The sequence below is a fragment of the Pteropus medius genome, unplaced genomic scaffold (assembly GCF_902729225.1).
Source record: "Pteropus medius unplaced genomic scaffold, Ma_sr-lr_union100, whole genome shotgun sequence".
NCBI classification, from domain to species: Eukaryota; Metazoa; Chordata; class Mammalia; order Chiroptera; family Pteropodidae; genus Pteropus; species Pteropus medius.
In genome coordinates this window covers 4,675,914-4,685,434 of record NW_024349799.1, presented here as the reverse complement: position 1 = coordinate 4,685,434, position 9,521 = coordinate 4,675,914, and the positions used below count along the sequence as shown (strand labels likewise).

General features: G+C 37.8%; 2 non-coding genes and 1 pseudogene across 2 annotated transcripts; all 3 read left to right on the top strand.

Annotated features, from left to right (window-relative positions):
* The first annotated feature begins 5,299 nt into the window (after positions 1-5,299).
* LOC120621346 (U1 spliceosomal RNA) lies at positions 5,300-5,463 on the top strand. Its single transcript, XR_005658120.1, has one exon. It is a non-coding gene; the product is annotated as a U1 spliceosomal RNA (small nuclear RNA).
* An 832-nt stretch (positions 5,464-6,295) lies between these two features.
* On the top strand, positions 6,296-6,460 carry LOC120621352 (U1 spliceosomal RNA). Its single transcript, XR_005658125.1, has one exon. It is a non-coding gene; the product is annotated as a U1 spliceosomal RNA (small nuclear RNA).
* Positions 6,461-6,708: 248 nt separating this feature from the next.
* LOC120621138 (60S ribosomal protein L10-like) lies at positions 6,709-8,757 on the top strand (annotated as a pseudogene).
* The last annotated feature ends 764 nt before the right edge of the window (positions 8,758-9,521 follow it).

The window sequence follows — 9,521 nt, the reverse complement described above, 5'->3', positions numbered from 1 at the left end:
CGCGCGCGCACACACACACACACACACACACGAGCAAGTCACCGATTTGGGGTATGGGACTATTAAGTAAAAGGATTAACACCCATTTTCTCCATTATAAGTTCTAGTCTCTAGGCTCCCTCCTCTTCCTGCTGCTGTCCAATTTTCATCCCCACCCCCACCCTCACCTGTGCTCCCCCTCAGCCTTTTCCCGCCGGGGCCCACGCGAGGGATTGTGGGCCAGCCAGCCGCGGGGGGCGCTCGGCGCCCAATCCCCGCACCCACCCACGCCTTTCCGCGAGTCCAGTCCGGAGCAAGATGGTTTCTGAGACCGTTAGTTCTTCACGACCTGCCTAGCTTAAGAAGTAGCTGGAGAAGTAAGCAAGTAATATCCCCATAGTGGGCTGGGCATGGGCTCTCTCTGACAGAGGGAGTAGTCGGGGCTACGCAAGATCTCCTTTTCTGGTACAGAGTTGGGAAGGGACCGCTCCTAAAATAGAGGACTTTAAGGGATGGTATGGAAGGTGGTTTACGAAGTCTTCCCTTGCCTAGGTGAGTTATGATTTATTTCGTGGAGTAACTCATTTCCTACCTTTTGGCGACGATCCACAAATCGTATCAATTTTCTCTAAAATATCTTGATTATGTTCATGTCTTCTCTAGGCCAAGCTCCCACCATTTCTCTTGTAGGTACTGCAAGAGCCTTTTGGCTGGTCTCTGTGCATCTTGTCTTCTCCCCTCTAGTCTATTCTCCCATGCTGTAGTCAGAGTGTACTTTCTATAGTACATTTCAGTTCACTATTTTGCTCTTAGGATAAAGACCATATTTCTTATTAAGATTTACAAAAAGCATTGCAGGTACTGGTTCCTGTTTACCTCCTTAGCTGCATTCTTTTCCTCTCTTTTTACTCTCTACACTCCAACCACTCTGGCCTTAATTCCTTGTATGTGCCAGACTGCATCCCACAACAGCATTTGCACATGCCTATAATATTATCGATCCTTGCTTCACGCAAATAACTATCATTTACTTTTCAAATCCTCGCCTCCATTGACTCCTCCTCTGCCCCTGAAACTCTGCCTCCAACAAACCCCTCAAAATTAGGTCAGATCTCCCCCTTAAGACTCTCATAGCACCGAGTGCCTGTGTGTGATTATTTCTTGACCATGTCTCCCCAGCTAGACTGAAAGCTTCAGTTGGGTGGGGACCATGTGGATTTTACTGTTGTTTACCTAGAGTCCCTAGCCCAGAGTGTGGCTTATAGTAGGTGCTCAGTAGATGTTTGTTAAAAGAATGGATGATTAGATGATTGATCTCCTCGCCCTATATTTTTGTTTTGTACTCTTAAATATAGTGGAAAATATATACTTATAGGAAGTATCTACTTGTAGAAAATAAATAAAATACAGAAAATATAAAGAAAATAAAACTGACTCAATCCTTTTCTTCAACTCAGATAATGTTTATTTTAATCTTTCTACAAGTTCATATTTATTTTACATGCTTCTGATTAAATTGTGAAGAATTTTGCATATCTTTTGTTTTTCACTTAACGTTTTGTCAAAAGCCTTTTTCCTTGTGATTAAAACTTATTTGAGAATTAAGTTTAATGATTCCTTACAATTCTGTCCTGAGGCCCATCAGTTGAATTATTTCCAGTTTTTTGCTGCGATGAAGTAGTGTGTTCGTTCCCTCCCTCCCCACTCTCTCTTTCTCTTGATACATTTCTGGAAGTAGAACTTCTGGGTCAGAGTATGCACATTTTCATTTTAAATCATATTGCCAAATGTTAGCACCACTTACACTCCTACTAACAGCATATGAGGGCTGATTTTTCCACCTCCACCCCAGCACTGCCCTTAGCAGTCTGTAAATGGTATTTTTTTCCTTTTTTATTGACATATAATGGACTTTAAATGGTTATTATCTTTTATTACTGAGAGAGGTTAAAAATATTTTTATATAACTTTATTGGCCAAATATATTTTGTAATTGTAACCATCTCATTTATATCGTTTGTCCATTTCTAATTTCTAATAATGGTAAAATACATAACAAAATTTACCATTTTAACCATTTTTAAGTGTACAGTTCAGTTATGTTAATTATATTCACAATGTCGGGCAGCCAATATCCAGAACTTTTTAATCTTGCAAACCTGAAACTGTACCCACTAAACAACTCCCTGTTTCCCCTTCCCCAGCCACTGGCAACCACCATTCCACTTTCTGTTTCTATGAATTTGACTACTTTTGATACCTTATATAACTGGAACCATATAGTGTTTGTTGTTTTGTAACTGGGTTATTTCACTTAGCATAATGTCCCGAAGGTTCATCATGTTGTAGTATATGCCAGAATTCCTTTTTAAGGCTAAATAATATTCTATTATATATATATTACATTTTGTATATCCATTTCTCTGTGGACATATGGGTTGCTTCCACCTCTTGGCTATTGTGAATAATGGTGCTATGAACATATTTATACTTCCCACTTTTTAATTGTACTTCTTTAATTTAAAATATATATTTATAATAGGTCTATGGTTTTTTATTATCAGAAACAATAACTACTTATTGTGCTTACTGTAAGCCAAATATTCTGCTTAGCTTTATCTGACATCAAAACCCATGCTCTTCCTCCATATGCTACCTATTCTTATATGCATACTCTATCATACAGGCTATTTGTCTAATTTTTATATTGAAAATATCTTCCCATTTTGTCATGTGTATTTAAACTTTATGAGGTTTTCTACTTTACTGAGGTTTTGTGTATACAAGTCTAGTAAAAGTTTGTATTTATTTCTGACTTTAGTAACATACTTAGAAAGTCTTTTTGTCGAATTTATAAGCATAATCTATTTTTTCTACATTTAGTTTATGATTTAACTTGGATATTTTAATGTATCTGAATTTTTTAATGTAAAGCAGGAGGAAAGAAGCAATTTTTCCCCTTACCAGTGGTGAGCCAATTTTCTAAGCACTCTATATAAGTTAATCTTTTCCTTCATCTATATAAAATGCTATTTTTATCATATACTTTATGCTCTAGATCCTATATTCCTGGTATAAAACCTATTTAGGTATTGTGTATGTTCTTTTAATATCCTACTAGATTCAGTGTGTAAAGATTTTATAGATTTAGTTAAGAGTTTTGCATTTTTGTTCATAGATTATTACATTTACTTTTATTTTGTCAGCAGAGTTTTGCAACTTTTATAAAATGAACTAAGAAACTTCCTCACTTTTTCTATGCTAACTTATGTTAGTATTTAACAAACACATATATTTTCTTACATTTTTCTAATCAAAGAAATGTGGCTTTCCTCAAAGGATAATAAGGTCTGCTTCTGTGAGGATTATAGCAGTAATTTTTTTCTTAACCTGCTTGAGCTGCAAAAGAGTGGAGGGACATTCACCTTTTGGCCCTAAGGCAGACTGGCTTGGATAAATATTTTGATAATTAGGCCAATGACAATGAAGTTCTTGTGAAATATTGAAACTAGCCTTGTGAAGATCTGTGGGCCTTTTTAAGGCTCTGTGTTGTTTAAGAAAGCACTGTTGGTCACATATGTTCTGAAAATGGCATTTTGAATTTAAGAGTTGTTTGGTGGTAGCAGTTATCTAATTCATAGACATCGTCGTTTTCTCTTACATGAATGGTTCCCAACAAGATTTCAAAGTACCTTAACTTTCATTTCACAAAACCAAATGTAGATGTTTTGTTTATAGATTATATGTTTGTGTATATGGATACATGTGTGTATATGTTGCATAATACTTTCTTTGGAGGAGAAAGGCTATAAAAATCAAACTGGTAGGCTGTCAAAAGGTCATACTTCAGGTATAGCTGCAGCTCGTATCATATAGTATCCCCCATTCCCCACAATATCTTTTTCTCTCCATCTCAGACACCTCTATATTCTCAGTTATTGCATGTTAATATTTAATAAGATTTTTTTTTAAACAGCATTATTTCTTCCTGTTCTAAAGATATAAAACTAAAGACATAGAACTCTGTCTGATTTATTTTGGCAGAAGAGAGAACACCAGAAGAGTTCTGAAAGATAAAAAGACTTGGAAAATAGAGTGGTTCTAGTAAAATCTTGAGGAGACAACCGAAGAACAGTTAAACCAGGGAACTCCAATTCTAATTTACAGCGAAGTAGGAAGGAGATTGAGAAGACTGATTTTATACATGTATATGTGTGTGTGTGTATATATATATATATATATATTTTTTTTTTTTAAACATGGAAGCTTCACAAATTTGCATATCATTCTTGCACAGGGGCTGTATTGTTCCAATTTTAGTATATGTGTCGCCTGAACAATCACCCGACGATGTGGACGTGGGAATATGTGAATTATTAACCATTGCTGGAGATGGGATATATTGTTTTTGAAGAGTGTAATATGAGTCAAGGATGGCTCAGGAGTTTCTTGTAGGATAGATTCTCCCTTAGTCTTGTTCTGGATTTCAGAGGCACCAGTGAAAAACCACAGACGACCCTGTGCTTATAGTACTGAGCACAGAAGGATTTAAGGATATGTGGAAACACAATCTTGCTTGGGAGGCAAGGCACTCTCATCATAGAGGTGGTTTCCAATGGTGAGGGCGGTCATTACACCCTGGCTGTGTGGATCCCTGCAACTTCCCCCAGTGTGTGTAGGAGGGGGTGCTGCATGAGCTTTTCCCTACCTTGCACGGTTCAAAATTAGAATTTGTTGGTGCAACTGATCTTTCAAGTAAGGGTGACCATTTGCCACATATCCGAAAGAGGGCAAATTTTGTACTTGTGCTTAAAACTTTGAACTGACAATCTATTTTTAGCAATACATGGTCTGCGTTTTCAAATGGAGTTTTGCCAAATTTCACCTTTTCAGACTTGTTCTTTCAGTTATGTGAATAGCGGCTTTCTGAGCTGTGCCAGACATCACAGAGATGTCATTAGTGCCAAGCCCTCGAAGGAATTTATGTTGTTTATCTTTAAATCTGTAGAGTGTCTTTACCTTTGTTTTTTATGAACAGCACCACTAACTATACTAGGAAAAGGACGCACTAAATGAGATCAGCAAAAGGGGTGTGGAATATGCAGATGAGCACAGTGACTACTGGTCATGCTTACATTAGACATACATTTCCAAAGATTTTGCCAACGTCTAGATATACAAAATATTGCTGCATGGTAATTATAGTTTGGAGACTCTTTATTCTGGAACTTAAGGGGTCAATAGGATGTGTGAGGAAAGTGATCCTATCTTTAGAGTGATTTAAATCTAATGGTGAGGTGCCAGGTAACAGAATGAACTCATACTTACCTGGCAGGGGAGATACCATGATCACGAAGGTGGTTTTCCCAGGGCGAGGCTTACCCATTGCACTCCGGGTGTGCTGACCCCTGCGATTTCCCCAAATGTGGGAAACTCGACTGCATAATTTGTGGTAGTGGGGGACTGCGTTCGCGCTCTCCCCTGATTTAACCTGTTAAAGAAAGAATCTGAGTTGCTGTTGGTCCTAGTTAGTCTTGTTATAGTTCTGTTTTTTACATGGGTGTGGGTTACTGGAATGTAGTAAGTTCGTCAGAGTTTGTTAATTTAAATAGGTGGATACCTTTTTCTGCTTCTGGTGGCCAGTTATAAAAGTATCAGGGTTTCTTTTCCTCTACAGAGAAATTTGTTTTACTTTTTTTACAAAAGCAGGCTCAAGGTTAGTGTGTGTATTCCTTGCTTTGTTGTCCCTTCCTCCATTTTCACAGCCAACAATGTATCATCTTCTCTGGGTTACCTTCTGTTTACCTTTCTTCCCTTTTATCAGGCCCACCTAGATAATTCAGGATACTCTCCCTATCTCAAATCACACCTTAATCACACCTGCAAAATTCGGTTTGCCACGAAGTAAGGCAATATTACAGAGATTAGGATTTGGATATTTTTGATGGGCCATTATTCAACCTACTCCATCAACAAAACCCACAGATAGAGTTGTCAGGAGATATAGAATGACATAACTAAAAAGATGCTTGGAGTATGTAAAAGAGCATACTGTCTTGTTCACAGTGTACATACATTTATGATTTTTGCAAACATTACAGTATTCAAAATGTTATGGTCTGGCTTTTTACAGTTTGGAGAAGTCTTTATTGATGTGCTGAATTATATGGATTTTCTAAGATTAAACCAACTTTGCATTTCTGAGATAAATCCCACTTGATTATGATGTGTTATCTAAAGAGTGCATGAAAAGAGTGACCGTATGTATTGAGTGTTTAGAATCTGAGGGTGGGATGCCAGGCAGCACCAGTAATTCATACTTAACCTGGCAGGGGAGAAACCATAATTACAAAGGTGGTTTTTCCCAGGGCAAGGCTCACTCATTCTACGCCAGGTGTGTTGACCCCTGAGATTTCTCCAAATGTGTGAAACTCGACTGCATAATTTGTGGTAGTGGGGAGCTGCGTTCATGCTCTCCCCTATTTTATTCTAGCTACAAGGTTATTGTGTCAACGTGGGCAGGGGTTTCTGCATGTGTGGTTCACATAAGTACTGAGGTGTCTAGTAGAGTGGGGTGCAGTTATCCTTTTGGCCAGTAGAGGGCTGATTTTGCACCACTCTGCCTCTGTTTTTGTACCACTCTGCCTCTGTTTTTGTACCTGATTGTTGCCAAGATGTAGATGGAAGAAGAGAGTTCTAGCGAAGATTGAGTAGAGGATAAAAGGGGGTATGGAATTTAAGGGGGACTTTCTTCAGTTTGCTGAGTAAGAGCGTTAAGTGATAGATTATTTTGCAGAATTCTCAGAGTTTATAATTTACAGCTTATACTTTCCTGAGCTGAGTAGTTATAAGAGGGGTGATAGTCTTTTTTGTGTTTTCTCCTAGACCTTGATTTATGTTTTTGTTTTTTCCCCAAAATAATTTTTATGAAAGTAGCATTATGCATGTGAGTTTAGAAACACCACATAAAGAGGCCCAGCCTGAAAAATAAAACTCCCCTGACCCACCCTTTCTCATCTTGTCCCATAACTCTTAATTATTTCTTCAAATTTACCTCAATAAATAATATATCTATGCTGGTATTTATACTAGAGATTCAGCTGACATTCCCCAGGATCTTTTCTCTTCTGTCCTTTATTACATATAGAACAATTTTTAGTTCTTCAACCATTTACCTTAGTAACTTTAAATCATATACCTTTATTGCTTATTGACATCTCACTTGGAAAGATGAGAATATTAGCAAGGCTTTGGGGTTTAAAAGAAAATGTTATGATTTTGCCCCTTCCATCCATTAAAAGAATTAATTAATGATATTATAAACTATGTAGGGTGATAGAAGAAAGGGTGGGGAGAAATTTGAGTGGTAGGGACATGTGGAGTATTTATTACTTATACATGGTATTTTTTAATTTTGTTTTCTAAGTGTTCATATATTAATCTTGTGATTTTGTTAAATTTAGTTATGAGTTTTAGTAGGATTAGGGGGTAAATGCTTTAGGATTTTCTGCATAAATTATCATGTCATGTGAATAAAGACAGTGTTACTTCTTTTCTAAACTATTGGCTTTTACTTTATTTTCTTTGCTTTATGCTCTAGCTAGGATCTTCAGTTCAGTATTGAATAAAAGTGGTTAAAGTAGTCATGCTTATTTTGTTTCTAATCTGGAGGAGAAGCATTCAGTCTTTCACCATTTAGTATATTAGCTATAGGACTTTCATAGATACCATTTATCAAGCTACTCATATTTTGTTTTTTTAATCATAAATGGTTGTTGAATTTTGTTAACTGTTTTCTATATCTACTTAATCTATTGATATGCTGAATTATATGGATTGATGTTATAATGTTAAACCAACTTTGCATTTCTGAGATAAACCCCACTTGATTATGATGTATTACCCTTTTGATATTGCTAGATTTGGTTTGTAATTTTAAAGGAATTTTGTGTCTATGTCCATGAAGGATAATAGTCTATAGTTTTCTTATATGGTCTTTATCTGGCTCAAGTATCAGAGTAATGTTGGTTTCATAAAATAAATTGACCCTTCTAGGCTTCACTGAAAATTCTGTTGTTGCCATGGTCCCCCTCATCGCCTTGGGGTTAAAGGTATTGTAAGAACAAGTGGTTCCCAAAGTCTCCCTTCTGCCAAGGTGTCCTTAATGCCAAAATCTGCATCTTTGACCTGTAGCAGAAAAAGGCAAAAGTGGGTGAGTTCCCACTCTGTGGCTACATGGTGTCAGATGCTTGTGAGCAGCTCTCCTTTGAAGCCCTGGAGGCTTCCCATATTGGTGCAAACAAATACATGGTGAAAAGCTGTGGCCAAGATGGCTTTTGTATAGGAGTGCAGCTCCGCCCCTTCCATGCTATTCTCATCAACAAGATGTTGTCCTGTGCCGGGGCTGAAGGCTCCAGACAGGTATGTGGGGTGCCTCTGGAAAGCCCTAGGGCATAGTGTCCAGGGGCTACATAGGCCATATCACTGCACCAAGCTGCAGAACTAGGAGCATGTGATTGAGGTCCTACCCAGGACCAAGTTCAAGTTACCTGGCTTACAGAAAATCCACATCTCCAAGAAGTGATGCTTTAATGCAGACAAGTTTGAGGATGTGGTGGCTAAAAAGCGGCTTGTCCCAGATGGCTGTGGGGTCAGATACATCCCTAATCATGGCCCCCTGGACAAATGGTGGATCCTGCACTGCTGAGGGCTTCAGTGGCCGCTCCTTACTCACACCCGCCAATAAATCCTACTTCCAGTCCAAAAAAAAAAAAAAAAAAAAAAAGGAAATGTTCCCTCCTCTTCTATTTCTTCAGAATTGTGTTAGATTAGTTTTGAGCAGAAATGTGACATGATTGGACTTCAGGTTTAGCAGTATCCCTGGCTATTATGTTAGTAGACTGAAGGGGTAAGGAGGGAAGAAGGAAGATCAGTTAGGAGATTACTGCAAACTTCTAGGCAGATGAGAGTGGCTTGTATCAAAGAGATAGCCCTGGAGGTGATGAGAAGCGGTCAGATTCTGAACATAATTTTAGGGAAAAACCAAGAAGACTTAAAACAACATTATTAATTAATTCAGTCCCTCAGGATTGAATGCGGGATATGAGAGGAAAGAAAGGAAAAAAAGATGATGCCCACATACGATCTGTACTTTTAATACCTTTCTTAACCTGTGAGATATAGAATCAAGGGGGCTGTCCCTCCTGCTTCTCTTCTCCACCCACTCCCATTCACAGATGGGAAGAGTAGGGTGTCAACATATCAAAGTACTTAAAATCATAAGGGAAAGGGTGGTCTCCTTGGAACTCTCCTTTATTTTTTTAAGCCATTATTATATTACGAAAAACTTCTAATGTAAACTAAAATAGAATAATACAGTATACTCCCATTTAACCACACCCAGCTTCAGCAGTGATCAACTAAGGCCAATCTTGTTTCATCTGTAACTGCATATGCTAAACCCCTAACAGTGACTATTTTGAAATAAACCTCACATGTCATAGTGTTTCAGCCATTATTATTTCAGTATGTATCTCTAAAGA